The sequence below is a fragment of the Pseudorca crassidens genome, chromosome 20 (assembly GCF_039906515.1).
Source record: "Pseudorca crassidens isolate mPseCra1 chromosome 20, mPseCra1.hap1, whole genome shotgun sequence".
NCBI lineage: Eukaryota > Metazoa > Chordata > Mammalia > Artiodactyla > Delphinidae > Pseudorca > Pseudorca crassidens.
In genome coordinates, this window is record NC_090315.1 from 15,723,599 (window position 1) to 15,749,046 (window position 25,448).

General features: G+C 35.6%; 1 protein-coding gene across 6 annotated transcripts in view; it reads left to right on the plus strand.

Moving 5' to 3' along the window:
- The window catches only part of LOC137215232 (zinc finger protein 420), a 98,821-nt gene that overhangs the window by 27,971 nt on the left and 45,402 nt on the right, over nt 1-25,448 (plus strand). For 2 of the 6 annotated variants that reach the window (XR_010939218.1, XR_010939219.1), the window contains exons 1-4: nt 5,883-6,202; nt 7,754-7,804; nt 16,159-16,247; nt 17,522-17,648. The exons of 1 other annotated variant lie outside the window; for it this stretch is intronic. The gene's annotated coding sequence lies outside the window, so the exon portion shown is untranslated. Of the gene's footprint in view, nt 1-5,882; nt 6,203-7,753; nt 7,805-16,158; nt 16,248-17,521; nt 17,649-18,626; nt 18,758-21,605; nt 21,691-25,448 lie in introns of those variants that run through there. 3 more of the 6 variants (XM_067720134.1, XM_067720136.1, XM_067720135.1) reach the window with 3 other exon arrangements.

Sequence of the window (25,448 nt, forward strand, 5' to 3'; positions counted from 1 at the left end):
CACTAGCCCTGCAATGACAAATTCCTAATCACCCAAAGCCAAGATCAAGATCTAGGAGATGGCCATCATGAATGAGGAACTATTCAGATATGTTCCAGCATTCTGACAAGTGTAGAATGATTAAAAGAAATTATGATGCTCAACAGATTCCATGTAATCTTTAATATACATGTCACAATAAAACATATACCATATTAACAACTTTTAATAACTCAGTCATAAATACTCAAAATGTATTCCATCATTACTTCAAAACACTAATGGTCTGTTTTTAAATATTATGAACATTTGAAAGTTATATGAATTTCAATGCAATATTTTATGTTTCAAAACACGGAAAAGGCAGATTATTAAACAGTATATAGTATATGACATCATTTTCTGTGACTATATAAATATATAAATGGCACTTGGTAAGATAAACCTAGAATGTGGTTATCTCTTGGCTATGAGATTATCAGGGATTAAGTTTTTTTTCTTTTTAAGTTTATTTCTAAAGTTTTCAATAATGACCATTTATTATGCTCAAGAACATGTATATTTTTCTAACATTTTTATACTTGGTTAAATAGAAGCTGTTTTCAAATAATAAAAAAAAATAGAGACTCTGGATAATTTTTAAACTATTGCTATGTTTTTCCTAATTGGAGTTTATTGTGAGTTCTTGAAATTTGAATGAGTGTTTTGTTTCTGAAATATACAGTTGTGTGTTCAATTCCTGCCTAAAACATAATTACTGGAAGTTATTTAAACCTTTTGCTAAAGGTTTAAATACCTTTAATAGTGCTAGTACCTAAAATAGTGCTAGTCTATTTAACTTTACTTCTGAACCAGCCCAATTGGGCCAAACTATCCCAAACAGCTATCAAGTTGCCTTATTCAACTATCTTCAGTTTTGATTTAATAAGGTCATCAAAAGAAAAACTGCAAGTAAAGCTGACCTCACAAAATCCATTACTATCAAGAGATTCTGGGCTTCTCTGGTGGCGCAGTGGTTGGGAGTCCGCCTGCCGATGCGGGGGGCGCGGGTTCGTTCCCCGGTCTGGGAGGATCCCACGTGCCGCAGAGCGGCTGGGCCCGTGGGCCATGGCCGCTGGGCCTGCACGTCCGGGGGCTGTGCTCCGCGGCGGGAGAGGCCACAGCAGTGAGAGGCCGGCGTGCCGCAAAAAAAAAAAAAAAAAAAAAAAAAAGTCCTTTATATTTTGTACATGAGATAACAGTAGTCCCTGTGGGAAGAATATATCCCTCACTGAACTTCCAGAACATGTATTTGTAACTTGGAAATGACTTTTATATACTCTTAGAATTACTTCAGTACAGCTTTTATCTTCTTTGCTAGGCTAAAATAACTTTTCATCTTTGTATCTTTCTTAAGTACCTAATACCTTTTATATTATAATGCTTGATAAATATCCTCATCTTTAACCTAACTCTTCATTTTTATTGATTTCTCAGAAGTAACAATCTGACAGGTGCCCATAAGTGAATGCAAAAGAGTGCTGATGGGAGTATCATTTATTATGTTGAAAAAAATGGCAACATAATGTTCATCATAGGGATTTAAATAAATTGTAGTAAATCTAAACAATAGAATAGGACTATCTATCCAGCCATTCACATATATTATATAGCACATTAATAATGAACATGGGTAGATATCACCAATATAATACTGAATTAAATATTTAAGATTCATTCTTGTTAATTTAAAATTTATTCTTTATAAATCCAAGTTTATTGGATGCATAACATTCCATTGCATGTGTACCACAAATAACTATATCTTTGTTAAGGATATATATTTGAAAAGATCATCTCAAAAAATCTCCTCAGAAAGTGGCTAACTCCAGGCCTGGGACAGAGAATGTACAATATAAGTCTTGAATACCTGTGTCAAAAAGTAAGGAATTGCTCAATGACAAATGGGGATTATAGGAGCCAGCTTGAGAGGCCAAATTTGTACAATTTGAGCAAAACAAAGAATGATGGTAATAAATGGACTAAAATACTTTGTTCCTTGTGCTAAAATACTTCAAATGACAAAAAAAATCCATCAGTCAGAGATACTCAAAATAGAAAACCCAGATATAGAGAAGAAAAGGGGGGAAAGGCAAAGCTTTTATATAAGAGAATGATAAAATTAAAAATCACCACTGCAAGCCCTAATTTTATAACTTATTTAGGCAAGAATCATCAATGGATGCTAAAAACATTAGGCAAAATGTTATATGTGAAATGGTCTCAAAATATTCCTGTCAGATTACTTCTTGACTTACAAAGAAAAAAAGCAACGTTTATTATGGAGAAATCAGGTACACACACTACTCAAATCAAAGTGATCAACTTTAGTATTACCAATAATGGATCAAACATAAATTATGTGCTTCTTGATGTGATACAATAGGAAGTATACAGCACCACCCCTAGTATTCTTGTAAAATATATTTAAACTTAACCTAATCATGACAAAACAAACAAATCCAGAATGTTAGGCACTGTACAAGACAAACGTTCTAGATTCTTCGACTCTTTAAAATGTCATTGTGAAACACAAAACAGGTAAGGAGAATACTGCTCTACATTAAAAAGATATGACCTCTCTCCACCATGTGAGAAAATAGTGAGATGGTTACCCAGGAAGGGCTCTCACCAGGAGCCAAATCTGCCTGTAACTTGATCTTGGAGTTCCCAGCCTCCAGAACTGTGAAATATAAATATTGTTTTTTTTAAAAAGGGCCCATCCAATGCAATATGTGACCTTGATTTGGATTGTGTATTAATTTTTAAAATAAATTTATTTATTTTATTTTTGACTGTGCTGGGTCTTTGTTGCCGCACGCGGGCTTTCTCTAGTTGTGGTGAGCGAGGGCTACTCTTTGTTGCGGTGCGCAGGCTTCTCACTGTGGTCGGTTCTTTTGTTGCAGAGCACGGGCTCTAGGCGCACGGGCTTCAGTAGTTGCAGCGAGTGGGCTCGGTAGTTGTGGCTCACGGGATCTAGAGCGCAGGCTCAGTAGTTGTGGCACAGGGGCTTAGTTGCTCCGTGGTATGTGGGATCTTCCTGGACCAGGGCTCGAACCCGCATCCGCTGCATTGGCAAGCAGATTCTTAACTACTGCGCCACCAGGGAAGTCCCTGTATCAATTTTTTTTAAATGCACATATAGGATATCAGGGAAACAACAAAGGCAATTTAAATACAGATTATATATTAGATATTATGAATCAATGTTAAATTTCTTACGTGTTTTCTTGATAATGAATACTCATAATGTTGCACTTACTCATAAATAGAGCAAAAAACAAACAAAAATATGTAAATAGGTGTAGACAGAGATTAAGAAAATGGTGAAAAATGTTAAAAACTGGTGAATGTGTGTAAAGGATATAGAGTGTACATCATTATAATATTCTCTTGCTTTTCCTATAGCTTAAATTTTTTTTAATAAAACCTTAGTGAAAAATAATTATAAAAACACTAGAGTACCTTAAATACTTTCCTGAGATCACTGATTAAATGTCTGACTCATATGTGCTGGTATAAACCCCAATCTATTGGCAGAAGGTCAAAATCATTGGCCAGCATTGATAAAGATTCTCAAAGAAAATGATCCAATGCCAGGAAAAAGAATATACTCACCAGTGCTGTTCATGGGTAACCACTACCACAGGGCTCTAGTTGCTGGGTTGAAGCAGTAACTAATCCTTAAGGGTCTACAAGGTCAAAATAGGCCATAACATAAATCTGAAACTGCCAGCTGATAAACAATAAGGCACCTGGGGCCTATGAAAAATTATTGCCTGAGTTTCCTTCCTCTCTGCAGTCTTTTGCATGTTTTTCTGGATTTTTTCTGCTTCCACAGAGTTTAGGATTCTTGACTCACTTTCTTGTTCCAAAATCTTCAACGTCTCCATTTTTTTTGAATTTTAAAATTAAAATTTAAATACATGAGTAATATGTTTTCCTTGTAAGGAAAAAATAGATTATCAGTAATGCTTAAAGTCCTCTTTGTCACTTCTTCCCCTTTACTGTAAGTCCTTTCTTCTAGCCTCAAAGGTTACCATTGACAGGAGCCATATCCTTCCAAAAAATATATACTATTTTTTATATTAAGTATATTGCATGGTATGCTAAAAAAAAAAGTCCTCCTCAGCTCCTGCAGTCTGTATTTCTAAAGGTCTTCACTTTTTTGGGTCAAAGTACCTCTGTCAATCTGATAAAGCTGCCTATACTTTCTCTGAAAAGAAAAATCACATTTATCTATACATACAAAATGTCACAAGTTTAACATACAATAAGAAGCCCACCCACATGGAACCTATTCATCTCAGGTTAATAATTCCTGTTTTTTACTTTAAACAATAGCCTCCTTTCTCTTGCAAGAAATCATCACAACTACTCAAAAGCCAAATGAGATAACCCAGAATCAAACAGAGATAGCTTGAGATCAATGCATGCTGTCCAATTTGAAACCAGAATGTGTATCTCTTAAAAAAAAAACAAAAAACAAAAAACCAATCTACGTCTCCCATGTATACAATGACAAAATTTTTGCTCCACTTTAACACTTCGACTCCCTCTAAGTCAGTGCAATTTGACCATCTTTATTTCACATAGCTATACTGGATCAAGCACACAGGTTCATTCATTCAACAATCTTGGTCACCAAACTTGCTACTCCATTCACATTATTTGGAAGAGATCAAAGTATTTGGTAAATGGTCCTGAAAATCAGACAAGCTTTATTAGCTTTCCCCTCCGAAGGAGTGGTGAAATGACAGCTCCATCTCCTTTGTGTTGGAAATTCACAAGTTTGTGATTATTTTTTTTTTAAAAGGCCATGAGGTCTTGACGCAAGCGAAGGCAAGTCCAGGCTTGCCAACAGACCTACAGCCCTAAGTTCTTTGCTCTCTGTGAGCCAAGGTATGTTCAAAAGAAAATGAGGACAAGGGCTTGATCTAGAATTCAGGAAATCTGACTAATGCTGGACTCTAATGAAATTCACTCTTCTTATGCATAAAGTTATTTTATTGTTTTATTAGTTGGATGGCCTCTCAAACTTACCCAATAATATCCCCTTAATAGTAGAAAAGAAAGAATGTCTACTTTGAAAGGCTGTGGCAGAGGAAAAAGCGGTTACCCTAGGGCTACCTTTGAAATTATCTTTCTTAAAAAGTAAAACAAAACCCAACTATGTTGATTTTATGCTCTTCCCCATAATATATTTATTTGATCCAATAGAAAAATCATGTCTAAATTATCTGCCAAGTGAATAACCTTTTCCAGATCATCAAGTTAGTGTTCAAGGAAGAAATAATTTGACCATCCATCGTTTTCTCACAGTCACATATATGCTCTTTTGCTAGTCAAACTCCTAACATTCTGAAGATATAGGCACAAGAAAAGTACCTTTATATTGACACAAATCATCACCAGTCACACAACCACACTCAATTACGGCACAAAACAAACTACAAAAGTAAAAGTCCCTTAATATGTCAGACAATCCCACACAGTTATAAAATGCTATTACCGCGCAGCTTCAAGTACGAATAACCTCACACCCGACAGCATGTAGAATCACGCACAGGCAGCAATAACCATACACTCGGCCACTGAGGGACTCCCAGTCCACCCGAAAATATCTCGCGTTGTCTCACAAATATTCACAAGCACCAAAGGGCCTAACAAGGCACACAGAGGGTCTCATGCCAGTCTGACGCTCAGGCTGGTCCCCTGCACCTGCCCCACCGGGGGGTCCCACTTTCTCCTGACGTGTATAAGACCCCGAGCCCACTCAACACTCGCCGCTGTCTCAGGGGCCAACTGCCCGAGGCGAGCGCGCCCCACGCCTGCGCACTGAGCGCAGGCGGGCTCTCCCAGAAATCCCCGGGGCGCGGCAGTTGGGGCGAGTTAGTTCTAGCAGCGGGGGTCCTCGAAACCAGCGGAGAGTTTGTGGGCTGGGTCTCTTAACGTTCTCGCTGGCCAGCCACAGCCTGCCCGGAGTTGGACTACATTTCCCAGAGCCACCGCGTCCCAAACGCGGCTTCATTTCCGTTTGTTCGCGCGACTTGAGGACCTCGCGTGGGGAGAGGGCTGCGTCTGAGGGAGAGTTTGGCCTGGCTCCTGCAGGGCGGGCGAACCCGAAACCGGGCTGGGATCCCGGGCACCAGGTCCTGGACCCTGAACTGCACCGTCTGTCGAGGTGAGTATGTCCGGAATGCCAGGGTGGAAACGCTCGGAGGAAGCGTCACTGGAATTACGTGGGTGGCCGTGTCTCCTGGTGTTTTGTGTGTGTGTGTGTGTGTGTGTGTGTGTGTGTGTGTGTGCGCACGCGCGCTCGCGACAGCCAGCCTGGTATTGGTGACTGTATGGGCGAATGGTCGTGTGCTACTGTGGTTTTGTGTGTAAGCGTTTGTGTGAGTGTGAGTTGTTTTGACTCTGAGGCTGTGATAGTACTGCTATGACTTTGTTTGTGACCGCGTGCTTCCTTGACTGGAAATATGCTTATGTGACAGTGTAATTGCCTGTGGACTGCGTGCTTATGACTCTGAGGTGTGCGACAGTGTTGTTGTGACAGGGTGTTTGGAAGTGCTTGTGTTACTTTGAGGTTTTGTATGTGTGTTACTAGGGTTTGCCTGTGAGTTCGAAGTGCTACGACACTGTTTCTGTGACACGAGGTTTGTGATTGCTTGTTTCCTTGACCTGGTACTTGGTTGTGTTTTTCAGACTATCTGATTGGATGACTGTGTGCCGTTTTCATGACTGTATGAAGAGAGTAAAAGTGCTGTTGTGAAAGGTTATTTTGGGCTGTGTGTGTCCCCAACAGGGTGCTTGTGTATGCTTGAGTGATTGTGTGTATGCCCTGTGTATGATTGGGTTTTAAGACTAGGTGGTCAGACAGTGTAGCATTAACTTGGTGATTGTGACTCTGGCTGTGTAACTGTGGAAATGTGATTGTGTGTCACTTTGTGAGTCATTTGTATATTTTATAGTCTGTGATCTTATGGGAGTTTAGTGGGGTACAGAGGTAAAATTGCATTTTGGTAATTTCTGGGGTTCATTCTGTGGCTGAGCCAGACTATGGATTAAGAATCCCTTGTGGCTTTGTCCTTCTCTGAGGACTTGACTTATTTCTCTTTTGATCACAGTGATTACCACCCCCTACCCCCCACCCCCCATTTCACACATTGCCCGTAGTGCTTCATTTTTCATATCCATCCTTAGTTTGCCCTGGGATTGTAGATGTAGCTTCCCTGCTGCTTGCTGGTGCTCTCTCACCTTATAGCATTAAGGGTTTTGGATGCAGAGAAGTGACAGGGAGGAAGAAGTCAGAAATTTGAACCCCTGAATGAAGAGTATTAGTTATTTCTAAGGCACAGATCTGGACTTGAGATGAGAATTTTAGAGCTGATAGCACCTTCAAGACAGGTCACTTGGAAATGTAATGGGATTCCAGGAGTGGGAATACTTCCAGAGAGTGTGCTAGAGGAGTCAGCCATACACTTGAGAACCTGTAGCACTCCCCTTCAGGACTCCATCTCCAGCAGACAGCCTTGAATTGAGAAGCAAATTCTAGCCCAAGATGACTGTGAACTTGGCCCTTCTTTCTAATACAGAAAGTGCAGAACTGTTCTAGTCTCCTTTTGACTTTCCTCTATGTTAAATGAGGGGTAGATTGGTGGCGTTCTAATTTAGAGTATACCCTAAGAAAGGCCCAGTATCTCATGATTCTTTTTTCTTTCCCTGAGAATAGCGCCCAGAGGAAGAAAGAATGGCTGTTATACAATCAGAAGCAAGCTCCAAGGTGCGTAGATGTTTTCTCTTTGTTTCGTGAAATGCCTTTGTTTTTTCAGGACATAGGAATCTTTGGGTTTTTGGGGGTTTTTTTTGTTTGTTTCTTTCTTTATTTTTGGCAGCGTTGGGTCCTCGTTGCTGTGCGCGGGCTTTCTCTAGTTGCCGTGAATGGGGGCTACTCTTCGTTGCGGTGTACGGGCTTCTCATTGCAGTGGCTTCTCTCATTGCGGAGCAGGGCTCTAGGCGTGCAGGTTTCAGTAGTTGTGGCATGTGGGCTCAGTAGTTGTGGCTCGGCTCTAGAGTACAGGCTCAGTAGCTGTGGCTCACAGGCTTAGTTGCTCTGCGGCATGTGGGATCTTCCCCGACCAGGGCTCGAACCCGTGTCCCCTGCATTGGCAGGCAGATTCTTAACCACTCTGCCGCCAGGGAAGTCCCGAATCATTGCTTCTTTTTGCAATTTCCTAGGTAAGCCTTCTCAAATGATGGAGGGGCAAGGCAATTTTCTGTAGATTGAGAGCAAGGAATATGTGCAGTTAATTGTGATAGATGCTTCCAAATAGCGGTTAAATTAAGGAAGAATGGATTTGAGTTCCATAAATTTAAAAATGAAGAGCTCTTTTGTGTTATTTCTGACATAGCAGCATTCTGTTTTTTTAACTTTTTTAAATGTTTGTTAATTTTCAGAGGTACACAGAAGTGTACCTCTGTACTATCATATGCCCAACTTAAAAGTTATCACTTGCCAATCTTATTTCAGTTATTCTGCCTTCAGTTCAAAATACCTCCTAATTTGCCTTTTTATTTCTTGTTTGTCTTATGAGTTATTTAGTAACATGTTATTTAGTTTTCAAACATTTTAAGGATCTTCCAGAGGTCTTTCTGCTACTGATTTCTATTTTCATTCCATTTTATTCAGAGAATATACTTTGTATGACTTGAATTCTTTTAAATTTATTAAGATTTATTTTATGACCCAGAATGTGTGGTATATCCTAGTACATGTTTGGTGTGCACTTGAAAAGACTGTGTTCTGCCACTGTTGGGTGGAATGTTCTATACATATCTGCTAGGTCAGATGGATTGGTAGTGTTTAAATCTTCTGTACCTGTATTGAATTTGTTGGATTTACCTCTTTCTCTTTGTACAGTAGTTTCTATCAGTTTCTGCTTCATTTATTTTGAAGCTCTGTTATTAGGTACATAAATGTTTCAGATTATATGTCCTAATGTTGAATTGACTCCTTTATCATTATGAAATGGTCTTGTAATATTCTTTGCTCTGAACATTTACTTTATCTGATATTTAATATAGCCACTTCAGCTTTCTTTTCATTAGTGTTAGCATGGTATATCTTTTTCTATACTTTTACTTTTAACCTATTTGTGTTCTGATAAAGTACATTTCTTGTAGGCAGCATTTAGTTGGATCTTGTGTTTTTATCCAGTTTAACAATACCTGTCTTTTAATTGGAGTGTCTTTACCATTTATATTTAGTGTGATTATTGGTATACTTTGGGTCAAATCTGTCATCTTTCCATTTATATTTGTTCCATCTCTTCTTTGTTTCTTTTTCCATATTTTCTGCTTCCTTTTGGATTGAGAGAAAGAGTTTCAAAATAACAATACCAAAGTTTTTACTAATCTTATGAATATAGAAAACAACCAAGACTTCTTGGAGTTCAATGGGATATAACCCACTAAGGATCTATAATCAAATTACTGTGTTTTTAAAGTCACCTATAGTAACATCTTTCATATAGTTAAGTCATCAACTTGAGAGACACAGGCTCATTTGTTTAACCTTGCTTTCTACTTTTAGGGATTGTTTTCCCACCACTTTGATTTAATTTTGTTTTAAAATTAAATAAGATATTTACATATTTCTAAAATAGAAATTGTAGATCAAGGTGAATTTAGAGAAGTCTAGCATCCATTCCTGTCTCTTCCACCTTGTTTTTCTTCCCTCTGTAGATAACTACCTGTGCTTCTCTTTGGTTTATTCTTCTATTTTTCTTTCAAATGAGATATATATATATATATATATATGTGTGTGTGTGTGTGTGTGTGTGTGTGTGTTTGTATATGTATTTTTTATCATCTTCATTCTTAGTCAAAAAGGAGCATTCCTTGTATGCTGTTCTGCACTTTCCTTTTTTTTCCTCACATATTTAATGTATCCCAGAGATCACTGCATAAGCAGCCTATAGAGATCCTCCTCATTCTTTTTAATAGCTTCATTTTATGTTGTGTGGGTATACTGCTTTATTCAGCCAGTCTCCTACAGGTGGGCATTGGTGGTTTTTTCCCCAGTGTTTTGTTGATAATTGTGTATATTGTTTCTATGGTTTATCTTTGGAGCAAATTTCTAGAAGTAGCCTACTTTTAGTTTATTTTAATGCTTTTGACATAAATTCTACCCAAATCACAACCTTGAGTAATAATAAAATTGGCCCATTTCCTCATTTTTCCCCTTTCTTACTTTTTTCTCCATTACCCAAATTTTCAAAAAAAAGTCTTAGAGTCTGTCTTTATACTGTTAAATATTCTTTTTTCTCTGAATTTATTGAGAATTTCTCTTTTTCACCATAACATGCCCTTGTTTTAAATTTCAGGAAGCTATTATTTCCTAGTTTTATGACATCAAAATAGTACATGTTTGTTGGAATGATTTAGAAAATACAAAAGGAAACAAATAAGGAAGAAAATAAAAATTACTCAGAAACCCTCCTTTGGAATGAATCATAGTTCATATTTGGAATCTATCCTTCAAGTCTTTCTTTTTTACTTCTTATTATGGAAAAATTCAAACATATACAAAGCTAAAAGTACAGTGTAAGGCACCCCTGTGTACTCTACCCATCACTCAGCTTCAACAAATATCAGTTTAAGGCTAAACATGTTTCATCTATGGTTCTACTACTCTCTCCCCCAACCCAAAAAAGCATGGATTATTTTGAAGTAAATTCCAGATATATAATTTCATTCACAAGTATTTTAGTGGGTGTTTCTAAAATATAAGGACTTTTTATTTTAAAAACAAAACCACAATGTCATTACTATTAAAAAGAACTCAGTACTCTCTTAATGTCATAAAATAGCCAGTTAGTGTTGTTTTCCCCATTGCCCATAAATATTTTTTTATGGTTTGTTAGAATCAAGATCCAAACAATGAGCTCGGTGCTTGTGATGACCTAGATGGGTGGAATGGGGGGTGGGGGTGGGGGGTGGGAGGGAGGTCCAAGAGGGAGGGAATGTAGGTATACATACAGCTAATTCACTTCATTGTACAGCAGAAACTAACACATTGTACAGCAGAAACTAACACAACACTGTAAAGCAATTATACTTCAATAAAAAAAAACCTGTCCAAAAACAAGATCCAAAGAATGTCCATTTAATGTAATAAGAAGATATATTTCTTAAATCTTTCTTTTTCTCTTTTCTTTCAGTTTTATTTGTTCCAGAAACAGAGTTTCTTACAGAGTTACCCATATTTTGGATTTTGTTGATTGCATATATGTGGTGTTATTTAACATGTTCCTTTAACCCTGTATTTCTTGTAAACTGGCATTTGTAGAGGCTTGATCAGGTTCAGATTTTTTATGTTTTTGCTTGTTTGTTTTACGCTAATCCTTCATACATAATCATATATACATCTATGAAGTAGTGAATATTTGTTTGTTTTCCTTTATGTGATGTTAGCAGTGATTGATAATCTTTATTTGGAATCCATTATTTTATCAGAAGTCACAAAATATTATTTAATTCTATCATTTCTTCTGCATTTATTAGCTGGGATACTTCTGTAAAGGGAGAGCCATCCTCTCATCAATGTCTTGGTTACTCTGAAGTATAGCTTATGCAAAAAAAGTAGAATAAAAGCTTGATTTTACTCTCATTTTTCAGCATCTTCCAAAGTTTATCGTGTGTTTTCCTTTTAAATTATCATTATGAACTTGTAGATTCAAATATATTTGGTATGTTTCAGTCTATAGCAGTTATTCTTATTAATACTCAAACTGTCCATCTGTTGCCAGTGGGATCCTCTTTACTACCTCTGATTTGGCTCCTTTTGAATTCCTTTTGATTACTGTTGGAATTTGTGGTAGATTCCAAACTTTCTGGTGTGACAAGATGTTCTAGGCCCATCTTGTCCATTTTCCTATGTTAAACATGAAATCAACCACTTCTCTGTGGAGCCCTGGTTCCTTTTAGTGAGAAGTGGTTTTAAGAAGCCACAATTAGGATAGTTGGAGTTCTCATTGCTTCTGGTTGTTATTGCTTGTAGGTCTTTACAGAGTTGGTTAAATATGTATTTTTTAGAAGGAGAAAAATACATCCTGAGTTTATAATGATATTTCCAATTGAATTTAAAGGTTATAGAGTTTTTCTTGATTTTTACATTTGTATTTCTTTTTGTACTCTGAAAATCTTTATTCTTAATAACGTTAAGATAATTACATACTTGCTTTATTCTCATTGATGTATGTGTGTGTAATCATTTCAGAATTGTCTGTTTTAGAATAACAATGCCAATATTATTAATAATTTATTTTATAAAACTTTTAACATTTAATAAATTTATTATTAATATTAATAATAGTATAGTTACTGAAAAACAGCTATTTGGTTATCTGTTATTAGTTATTTGGTCTGTAGGTTATATTGCACTAGGAATCTAATGTCAAATGTACGTATTTGAAAATTCCTTGAAATAACCACTTCCTTTCTGTGTTTACCCTGCTAGTATTTTGAACAGGTAAGTTTGTTTCACTTTGCTTTCGGTTCTTAGGGATTTTTTTCCAGTTTGATTTAATTTTGTCTTACAGTTATACAAAACATACTCACAGTTCCAAAGTCAAATGGATTCTATTTGATACCACCTTATAATATTTTGTGTGTGTTCACGAGAGATATTGAGCTAAAATTTTTTTCTTGCAATATTTTTGTCAGGTTCTGATATTATGGGTTTTTTGCCTCAAAATGTAAAAGAGATTGTCTACTCCTTTTCTTATTTTCTGAAAAAGTTTGTGAAGGAATAGTGTTATATCTGCCTGGTAGAACTTACTGGTGAAGCCATCTGGGTCTTCTCTGTAGACAGGGTGTTTTATTTTGTTTTACTAAAAATTCGATTTCTGTAATATCTATGGGGCAGTTTATATTTTCTATTTCTTCTTGTGTGACTTTTGATAATTTGTGTTTTAAGGAATTTGTCCATATCGTTCATATTGTCAAATTTATTGGCATAGGGTTGCATTATCCTTTTAATGCCTGTAAGATCAGTATTCTCTTCTCCATATTGGTAATTTTTTTTCTTCATAGACTTGCTAGGAGCTTATCAACTCTATTAGTCTTTTGAAAGAACAAGTTTTTTGCTTTGTTGATTCTCTGTTAAAATCCATTTTGGATCAATTGTGGATTTTGTGTTTATTTCTATTATTTCTTTTCCTCTTACTTTGGGCTTCATTTGTTCTTTAGCCAACTCCTTAAGGTGGGAACTGATGGTACACATTCCTTTTTTCCTACATTTAAAGCTATAAATTTTCCTTTAAATACTGTTTTTGCTGCAGCCCACAAAATTTGGTAAGTTGTGTTTTTATTGTCATTCAGTTCAGCATATTTTTTAATGTCTTTTGTGATTTCTTCTTATGAGTTATTTAGAAGTGTGTTTAATTTGCAAATATTTGGAGGTACTACTAGACCTCTTACTGTTATTTCTAATTTAATAGTGTGTGGAAAAAGACCAGAAAATATACTCTGAATGATTCAAATTTAAAATATTTTTGGTACTTTGTTTCTTTCCCACACCTGACTTAGTGCCTAGCCATGCATTGCAGTATCCTAAGGAGTTGCAGTCCAAGGACTCAGGCCTCCCAGCCAGCCATGCTCTTATGCACATCTGCCTTCCTACCCCAAGTGCCTCCATTACGATACCTCTTTATCAGGCACCGACTTCCTTATCATGTATATGGAGGCAAACCTTGAAGATACTTTTTCTCCACTGTGACTCAGTACTCAATACTTTTCTACTAGCCCTTCCCCCATCTCTCTCTCCATGAAGTGGGAGGGGTCTTTTGTTTGGTACTCCCTTGGCAGTGAGATGGTTCCATAAACCTGTGTTTATCCAGTAGACCTTCTCTAGGTGCTGTTCCATGGGGGAAAATGGAACAGTGGGGGAGTCAGCACTGTCTCTGGGTTAGCCTCTTGCTTATACTAGCTGATTAGTAAGTAATTAAACATTAAAGGCTTGACTGGTACTGTCATTTGGCTGTTGTCTTGTCTTCGTCAGCTTTTCTGACAACCAGCAGCTCAGCTCTATCTAGCACAGCTCAGCTCTTGACAGTTGAGTGTGGTATTCTTGAGAGTTGGATATGGTATCAGTTATATCATGGTACTTGATAGTGTTGTATAAATCCTCTATATTGTTACTGATTTTTAAGAATCTACTTGTTGTATCAATTACTGAGAGAAAGATGTTAAAACTTCCAAATCTGATTGTGGATTTGTCTCTTTTTTCCTTTAGTTCTTTCAAGTTTTACTTTATATATGTTGATACTCTTTTGTTATATCTTTACACATTTAGGATTGCTGTGTTTTCTTGATGAATTTATCATTTATTGCCAGTGTTACTCTTTGTCTATTTTGCCTTATATTAATACAGGTACACAAGCTTTCTTATGCTTAGTGTTTGTATGGTGTATATTTCTGCATTTAACTTTTTTCTAATCTTTATTGGAGTATAGTTGCTTTACAATGTTGTATTAGTTTCTTGCTTTCTCCATTTAACTTTTAACCCATCTGTTTATGTTTAAAGTGCATTTCTTGTAAAGAGCATACAATTGGAATTTGCTTTTTTATCTTGCCTTGACATTGTCTTTTTATTGGAATAGTTGGACTGTTTACCTTTAAGTTAAGTAAAATTTAGTTTAAGCCCTGCCAGGGATGGGAGCATCCATATACATGTCTTTTATGAAGAACTTGGCACTTTTTGGAGTTTAATTCATTTAAATGTATTTGTGTCTTCAGCTCTGTGATGATTTTTTTTTTAATTCTGAATTTACATCTTATCTGAATTCTTTGTTTATCGTTACGATGGGCACAGTTATCGTAGCTGGAAGAAGTGGAATTTCTAATTAAATATTTATTGATCACCTATATCAGTGATTCTCTGTAGGGGCAGTGACTTTCCCTAGGGATGTTTTCGAAATATAACTGGGTTCTTTTGAATGTTTAAATAACTGGGTTGAGGGTGAAGGCTTCTGGCTTTTGAAGGACTGAAGCAAACCATGGATCTAGATCACAGCTTAGAAAGCTTTTCTGTAAAGGGCTAGACAGTACATATTTTAGGCTTTATGGGCCATATGGTCTCTCTTGCAGCTGTTCAACTCTGCCATTATAGTGTGAAAGTAGCCAAAGACAGTATATAAGTGAATGAATATAGATGTGTTCCAGTAAAGCTTTATTTTTAAAAATAATTGGTGGGCAGTAGTTTGCCAACTTCTAGATGTCCTGAAGTGCACAACAAAGAAATTGTCTGTGACCTGCAAAATGAGGACCATAGCTGGGGGTAAAATGTGTTTATAATTATCTGGGTCTGGCATCTCTCACGTAAAGCATTTTTTGCCTGATTTTTTTTTGAATTGCTGCACTTATCTATTTTACTATTCATGGTTTTACTGTCAGCTAAATCTTCCAGGAATGCTACCATAGTTTGATTGAGAAAAGATTGTACTTTGTTTTATTCAGAAATTTACTGAGTTTTTTTAAACCATTTAAAAAAGTTACAGCACTGATGGCAACACTGCTTGTGATAAGACTTGCTAGTATCACATACTTGTAGAAGTCTTCATTTGTAGTAATGCATTTCATTGATTCTACACACACATACACACACATACATACATATATGGCCTTTTTTTAAAATGTCAACTATAAATAAAAGATGTCAACCATATTAAGTTAAATATTGTAATCTTAAAAATCTAAATGTGTTCATTTTAAGTAGTTGTAAGCCTAAGTATTTAACTATTTGAGCCTTCTATGTAGTTGTATATGGTTATTAACATATTAAAGTTTAACAGTTGGTCATTATCTCTGTTTTTGATATAATGTATATGTGTGTTTTATTACCTATAAGTTTCATTTCAGAAACAGTAAAGACGTTGTAAATGTTTCCTCTTTGTATATAGAGAGAGCATTGAGTTTGACCAGGGTAAGAATCACCACCTGTATCTCCCCTGCTTAGTGTATATTTTGGGGATGGGAGAAAGAGACAGGAAGAGGAGAACAACAAAGATAACTCTAACTTACCCATTTGGAGGTTTGCAAAAAGCATGGTCTCATGGTTCTGTTTCTCCTCCCCAGTACTGCCTTTTCCAGACTCTGTGCTTCTCTAAGATAGGAACCCAGAAGATGATTGATCATTTCTTGCAGCTGTAAAAACCATGGCTCAGGTAAATCAGTGTTTCCTTGTGCCCTCTTTAAATAATCACTTTTTTACAGAATACGTGCATGTTTGCATTCCTTATTCCTAAAAGTTCCTTCCTGACTCACCCCATTCATGAGTGTGCTTTCCAGTTTTTTCCAGTCTTATAAGTGATAGTGTCTTCCCTAAGTATGTCTTTCTAATCTAACCTATATTCACATACTTATGCAAAAGTCCAATGAGCATCTTTGACTGGGAACACTGATATAACAAAAGCAGAGTCCCTGATTTTTTAAGATTTGTACATACCACCCATGAGAAAACTTTGACTTTCTCTTTAGACCTACATTTCCTGGTTAGACAAGATAGGATTTGGTCTTGACTGGGCTTAGTGTCCATACATGGCAAACCTCGTGCTTTGTGAGCTTTTAAGATAAGGAACATATTAGGGATTGAATACAGAGAGATCAGGGATCTTCCCTGGGAATCCGTGATTGACGAATACCAGTAACATGGATCATTTTGAGATTCAACATTTTGTGCTAATCTTGAATGTGTAAGTTTAGATTATCTTTTCTACCTTTATGTTGCTTAGAATAAAGAAAAGGTAAGTTTTTAAGTGATTAATAGTAACAAGAAAGATCATTATTCACGTGATGATGCCGTTGAGAATTATAAACTCCCAAAATTAAAAAATGCTTACAAGGTTTTTATGTAACCTAAAGTGTTCAATGATGCACACTTATTAAGTCAGATATATTCATTATATGGAGCTATTCTACAGTCTGTTAAAAATATTTACTAAATTATTGGTAACCAGGAAAATGCTTATGTAATATTCTGATATAATGGTGAACCTGAGGTTTCAATAAATTCTTTAATTTTATGCAAATCTTATAAGATAGAGATTTTATAAGGTTTTACAGAAAACGATACCAAATTTTTTCTTTCTTAAATAGAGAAGAAGAGAAACTTGCATTTGTTGAGAATGCATGAAATGTAAGACACCTATTGTACAGGGTGCTTGTGTATGCTATTTCTTTCAATTGGGACATTGCATTTACTTTATTAATTCTCAGATTTATGTGTAAAATGAGATATTCTATATGCAGGAAATATCTACAGCAACAGGCATAAAAAGGAACTTCAGAAGCACCAATTTCTTTAGTGTCTTATCCATGTAAGAGGCTTCCCAGCCTATTTGCTCTGTTGCCTTCTTCGTGGAGAGCTCTCTATCATCTCCCCTTCCATTGAAAAAATATTTTCTTTATTTCCACAACTAGTATTATGTTTGTGTTTCAGAGATCAGTGATGTTCAGGGATGTTGCCATTGACTTCTCTCAGGAAGAGTGGGAATGCCTGGACTCTGCTCAAAGGGATTTATATAGAGATGTGATGTTGGAGAACTATAGTAACTTGGTGTCACTAGGTAAGGATATCTACCCCTAGTATTTCAGGATCTACCTTTGGAATGGCTGTTTTCTTTTCTGTTATTTCAATGTTGTTTTTAAGTGATTAACTGAATTTCTTATTATTCTCCAAGGAATAGTTTCAAATTACTGGAAGTAGACATGGATGGTTTCATTGGGCACATTTATCTTCTCCAGCCTTCAAATATAATTGCCTGTCTTCCTTCTGTCTTGATTTTCCCATCTAAATGATGACTTTAGTCTTTGGACTCTTCAAGTCGCTGGAATATAATTGTCTCTTGCCCCTTCACTTCTCTTTCCCCCTGTAACAACCCTTTTATGTAAACTTGGGAGTCATTTCCTTTCCAGATTTTTTTTTATATTTAGATTTATATCATTTGTCTCCATTCTTTAAAATGTACTCATTTATTCAAAATATATTCATTTATTGAGGGGCCTATTCTATGCCAATGACTGTAGTAGGCATTGGAGAAATAATGATCTAAACAAGGTTCCTATTTTGGTGAAATTTACATTCTTGTGGGAGAAATACAAAATAAATAAGGAAACAAAAATATATGTGTATGTGTGTGCATATTTATGTGCATATATTTATTTATTTAATAAATATAAAAATTGCAGGTAGCAATAAACAGTATGAATAAAGGTGAAGTAGAATAGGCAGAGAAAGAACTAAATGGGGAATGGGGGGGTAGGTTATTTTAGATAGGTAGATTTTGTAGAAACCTCTCTAAGAAAGTAATATTTGAACAAAGACTTTACCAAAGTAGGGGCATGAATCAGGCCAGTATTTGGAGGAACAGTATTCCAGGCAGTTGGAATAGTAGGTGTAAAGGACTTGGGCTGGGCATTAACTTTGTAGGAGGAACAGAAAAACATTATATCTAAAGAAAAGTGAATGATAGAGTAATAAGAAATAAGGATAGTTAAAGAATAGAAAAAAAGGAGTTGAAATTTTATTCTCTAAGGTGGTGCCCTCTGAATCCTGGCCGAAGCAAATGCAAATTCTCTCTGGAGGAAAGTAAGAGGGCTTTTAGAATTCTCACAAATTAATCAACAAAAGATGAGCTCACAAAGATCATCAAACCCACGAGGAAACAGGTCACAGGTGAGTTGATAAGTAATCTAAGGAAACAACAGATCGCATGGTAAAAGATTTAACATATTGGAATTTTTAAATGTAAATATAAACTATTGGTGAAATACTTAAAGAAATAAACTAAATTACAAAAATGAAAAGCAATAAAAGATTTTTATAAAGGAACAGATGTGAAAGAGAACTAAATTGAACATTTCTAAAGGTTCTGTTCTTTTTAAAAATAATTATTCTAAGGTTGATAAATTTGCATGAAAATTATTCTCTCTATAAAAAGACGTCATAAAGAAAGTAAATGACAAGCCGTGAATTGGGTGAAGATAATTGCAATGCATATTGACAAGAATTAAGTTAGTATCTAGAATATAAAAAGCTCCTATAGAGGTAAATAACCTTTTTGGAAAATTGGGTAAAAGACATTTATAGGCAGTTCAAGGAAAAGGAAATGCAAATAGCCAATAATCATGAAAAACTGTTCAACCTCACTAGCAATCAGGAAATGCAAATTAAAACCACAGTGAGATAATTATTTCACACGCCCTAGATTGGCAAAAATTGAGAAGTATGACAGTACCAAGTGTTTACAACTTTTAAATGCAGAAGTGCTATATACCTCATTATTCATAAAAGCCAAAAAGTGGAATGACCCAAATGTCTATCAGCTGATGAATAGGTGAGTAAAATTGGTATATCCTTACAATGGAATATTAGTCAGCAATAAAAAAGAATGAAGTTCTGATACATACTACAATACGGATGAACCTTGAAAACATGCTAAATGAACGAAGCCAGACACAAAGACTACATATTGTATAATTCCATTTATATGAAATGTCCACAATAGACAAATCCATAGAGACAGGAAGTAGATTAGTGGTTGCCTAGCACTGAGGTGGGAGCTGGGAGGTGAGGGTGGATTGGAAAATGAAAATGGGGAAATTGAAAATGACTGCCAATAGGTATGGGGTTTCTTTTTGAGGTGATAAAAATGTTATAAAATTTGATTGTGGTGATTATTGTACAATTCTATGAATATACTAAAAACTGTTGAATTGTATGTACTCTAAATGAATGAACTGTAGGTATATGAATTGTATGTGAGTAGATCTGTTTTTTTAAGTGTACTGTACCTTACTGATGTCAGTATCAATTGGCATAATCACTTTGGAAAAATATATAGAAATTATTTCTAAACTTTTAGAAAAGTATTTATATTTATTTGGTTGCACTGGGTCTTAATTGCAGCACACGGGATCTTCATTGTGGCATACAGGATCTTTAGTTGCAGCATGTGGAATCTTCTAGTTGTGGCATGCAGGCTCTTAGTTGCAGCATGCAGGATCTAGTTCCCTGACCAGGGATGGAACCCAGGCCCCTTGCATTGGGAGCATGGAGTCTTAACCACAGGACCACCAGAGAAGTCCCTATTTCTAAATTTATATGCACTTTGGAAACAGCAGGAGTCCTTTTAAAAATTCCAGATCCCAGGCCACATCCCAGACCAATTAAATCACAATCTATGGACACGGGACAGAGATATTATTTTTTGAATTTCCCTAGGTTGTTCAAATAAATGTTCAGCCATGTTTGGTAACTACTGTAATATGATATTATCTGAGAATTTATTTTTAAAATTTAATTGTTATTGCCAGTATGCTTGGATTTATTTCTCTCCTATTTTATGCTTTTGGATTACTCTGTTGATCTTCTTTGCTTCCTTTTAAAATCTTTCCTTAATCAGGATGGGTACAGTTTTTTTGTTTTTTGTTTTTTTTAAACTCCACTTCCTCCCTTGTTTAGTTTGGAAGGTAAACACTATTTGTATGCTTTTACTGGTTATCTTTAATTTTTTATCACATGCATTTTATTCATCTTAATGCAAATGCAGTTTTGTAGTTTCTTAAATTATAATGATGTTAGGAAAAATATACATTTTTAATGGAAATTAAATATTTTACTAGATATTGTTTTTATTAATAATAAAACATAGTTATTCAAGCCACATATAATATTTGGTCTGCATACTACTTTGTAGAGGTCTTGTAATAAACTATATGCCTCACTCTCATCCCTAGGATTTCAAGGCCAACAAGTTAAAAAACACAGATATCAAGGACTGTATCTACCTTGAAATAAATTGGTGGCTGCTGTGGCAGTGAATTGAGGTTTATAGAGAGAGGTGACATTTTCATCTCTATGTCAAATACATGTTTTATTTTCACAAAATTCTTGTCAGGCGTGTACCAGCAGTGTATGACTTACTCTTTTTCTACACTTTGACCAACACTAGATATCATCACTTAAAAATATCTGTAAATTTGTAGATAAAAAATTGAATAACATATTGCTGTGATTACTGGTGAGTTTAAATATTTTGAGAGTATTTCTGCCTGTTTTGGTCATTTAATCATTATCATTATTGTTTGTGTCACTTAACAAGTACATACTTAAGAAAGGCTATAGTTAATGTCTCCCTTCTCCCAGGACAATATAAAGAATCTTAGAATGTTTTAACTTTGGTTAATCTTTCCTATTTAATATGTTATTGTTGACTAATATTTTAATTCTGTTTTCTTTTAACCTCCCAAAATGGGCATTATTTTTGTTTTAAAAAATGGCAATATTCGGTTGTAGATTTATTCACATGAATATCGTTTTATTTGCACACTATTCATCTTCCATCATACCTTCATACTGCGATCATTTTATTTATCATGAAATACATTAAGCAAGACCTATTGTTAGTAAATACTCTTCATTTATATTTCTGTTGTTGCAATATAACCTTGTTTCATCTTCATTCTTGCCTGATGATTTAACTGGGTATGGAATTCTATACTGACAATTATTTTTTTCTCAGCATTCTGTAGATATTATTCCACTGTCTTCTGGCTTCTGTTGTTGCTCTTGAGAAGTCTACCATCTGTCTCATTGTTGTTCCTTTTGTAAGTAATCTGTATTTTCTCTCTGGCTGTTTTAAGATTTTTTTTTAAGATCTTAATATAATTGATTATATTGTTTTATTTCTAGAACTTGTTATTTTCCCTCTCCTCTAGATCTTACTTTTCTTCTATATATTCTCTTCCTCATGGTTTTGATTTTATATTTTCATATATTTTAAGCATTTATATTACATGTGTCATTCAACAATTACAATTTCTGGGGAACCAGTCTAATTCTGCAGTTTCTTGCAAGCATAGGGGCTCTTGTGTAATGATGAATTATCCATAGCATTTTTTCTTCTTTTCATTGAGAGTCTAGGGCAAGACAAAAATGTACCTTGTCATTTTCCTTTGAGATCAGATGGATTTTTCTTTTCCTTTCTCTGAACTGTAGGCCTTGGACAGTTCTGATTTTGTGAAGAGGTTCAGTGCTAGTCCTTGACGTTTAGTGGGCCCAAGGCTTTTTGTCTCTTGGGTTTTTTTCATTCCAGTAAGGTATAAACTTTTGGGCAATTGAAGTCAACAAATGTCCTGAGGGTAGCTGTGACTTCAGAGCATGCTGACCTCTAGTATCTGATGATCTCTTCATTTTGCCCCCTTTGGATCTGCTTTATTTTCCTTTAAGCATGGCATACTTGTAAAAGGGTATTTGATATATATTATCTAGCATTTCATGGTGTTTTGGGGAAATCTGATGCACCATTCTCATACTTTCAATATTGAATCCTTCTTTCTTTGAACATGCTATATCTACTTTTCTTTTTATGTCTTTCTGTAAAGTTTCATTGCCTTTTTAAAAGGTCTTGCACATTTCTTGTTAAGTAATTTCCTCAGTACTTTATAAATTTTGTTGATATTATAAATAGAAATATTTTGTTCTCAGACAAAAATCATATATATACATACATATATAGGTAGAGCAAAATATTGCTTTCTGTAAATTGATAATAACCTTATAGAAATATCTAATAGTTTTGTGATGGATCATGTTGGATTTCTAGGTAGATAATTTTGCTCTCTACATATAATGTGTGATCGCTTTCTTTTCTATTTGTACCATTTTGTGAAAACTAATCAGTAGGAGCTGAATATTTGACTGTATCACAATTTGAAAACAATTATTGTCTTTTTTCAGACTTTATTGGGAGTGCTTCTAATGTTTAAAGTTTTTTTATTAAGTATGTTTCTGTCGGTTTCTGGTAAATACCCTTAATTAGGTTAAGGAAGAGCCATTAGAGTTTTTAATAGACGGTTTTAAAATACATTTTCTGATGTTGAACTATTTCTGCATTTGTGGGGTAAACCTTATTTGATAATGATGTATTAGTCCTTAAATACACAGCTCGATTCTATGTTGCTAATATTTTCTTTTAAAAATTTACCTATGTTTGTGAGATTGGATTAGTTTTCCACAGACTGGACTGTTTGTGAGCTTTCTTTGTCCAGTTTTGTTACCCGAGTTCATTTAACTTTGTAAAATGACTTGGGTGGATTTCCATGTTTTTTTATGTTCAACAACAGTTATATATGATCTTGCCAATAATACCATCAGTCATCAGTATCTGTTGCTTTTTAGGAGAACAGACATTGAACTCAAATTTTAAATTCTTAAACAAGTGGCCCAAATGGTCAATTATTGAAATCAATCAAGATCTCTAAAACAAAGGAGCCTTAGTGTGGGGAGACAGCCTGATTCAGCCTGCCTCTTTATCTAATCATGTGCCTGGCAATGTGTTTATTTGATCCAAACATGGTTGAAGTGAATGCCTTGACAGTCAAAGCTTAAGTCATACTCTTGCATTACAAAAAAGAAAAAAAAGCCAACTGTAAGGCTTAACACTATAGGAAGGCATGGAGAAGAGTTGCAGAACTTCTGTGCCCTCTCCAGGTGCACCACCCTTCTAGCACTTCAAAGTGTTCACTGACCCAGAAGCTCTCTGAACCCCTCCTGTTAGGATTTTTCATGGAGGCTTCATTATGTAGGCATGATTGATTAACTCAGTGGCCATTAGCAATTAATTCAAATTCCAACCTCTCTCCCTTTTTCAGAGGTGGGAAGTGGCTGAAAGTTCCAATGCTTTAATTACATGGTTGGTTCCCCTGGCAACCAGCTCCTGTCCTTGGGGGCTTTCCAAAACTCACCTCATTAACATAAACTCATGTGGTTGAAAGGGACATGTTATGAATAACTAAAAACATTCTTTTTACCTTTATCACTCAGGAAATTCTGAGAGTTTAAGGAGCTTTCTCCCAGAAAACAGGGACAAAGTCCAAATATACTGCTTCTTATTATATCACAATATTATAGTCCTCTACTTTGTGGATTTATCAGTTTCTCTTTGTAAGGCTATCAATTTTTGTTTATTTACTTCAGAGCTAAGTTGTTAGTTGCCTAAGGCCATGACTGTTCTGATTCCTCTTGCCTGACTCTAAGATGATTGCCCTGAGCTGATTTCACTGGAAACTGAAAAAGAACTCCTACAAACTTAAGCTTCATCAATCTACCTCCCTGCACCCATAGTCATTCTGCCTCTTTTCCTATTATCATAGATGAATTTCTGTGCTTTTATCTAAGTCCAGTACCTCCACTTATATACTAAATGCCAGTCCTACTCATCTGTTTGAGGACATTGTTGAAGTGATTGCTCTCTTAGTCTCCTGAAACATCAGCTTGTCTATATCTGTTATAATCGTTTTTATCAGCATGTTACCAAACTCAGGTTCGGCTATTCACCACTTGAAAGCTAATACTTGAAAGACAAGTGTTGGTTAGAAAAGAAAAGGTTGCTTTATTCAGGAGACTTGCAACCTGGAGAGAAGGAGGACTTGTGTCCCAGAACCAACTCCGAAGATTCTGCTTGGCCATGAAAGTTTTTAAAGGGATAAAAGGGGAAACGATCTCAGTTAATCATTAAGGTAGCGGGTCAGATTCCTAGTCATTTTCCATTACGTGCAGACTTACTGACTCTTGTGATCTTCCTTTAGATGCTATCTTGTTCATGTAGTTTGCTCGTGGGATTACTGAAAGGAAGGCTGGGGAAAGGATCTTGTCATCCGTTAATTACTTATTCTTCATTTCTGCTTCTTTAAGGAAAGAATCAACAGATTAGGCAGGGCATTGTGTGATCAGTAGATTTCAAAGGTGTGATTGGGCTGGAGGTTAGTTAAGCATGGGGGCATCTGGTGTAAAAGTTAGTTAAAATATAGCTTCACTGAAGTGACAAGGCAAAAGGCCTTCTGCAAAGTGCTGGTTCCTGCAAAGAGTTGTTTCTTGCAGAGAGCTACTTAAAAGCACACAAACATGTAACTTCGCTCATCTTAAAAGGAAAAACAAAACAGACACAAATCTCTAAACACATATTTTCCTCTTGCTACAGCCCTATTTCTCTGCTACTTTCTGCAACAGAACTTCTCAAAAGAATTATCCATGCTCCCTACCTCCAGCTCTTCTCCCATGCTCTCTTAAATCTGCTTCAATCAAAATTTATCCCCATTTCTCCACCAAAACTATCTAGTGAAGATCACTAGTATCCTCCATATCACTAAAGACTTTGTTAAATGAGAAGTCACCATTTACCTCATCTTTCAGCATGTGACATAATTGATCATTCTTCCTTAAAACACTTGCTTCACTTGGCTTCTGGGATTCCACACTCTCCTAATTTTTCTCCATCTTCCTTGTCATTGGCTGCTCCTTCATTTTTTTTTCTTTTTTTTGGCTGCTCCTTCTTAATCTCCTTTGCTAGTTTCTTCTCATCGAC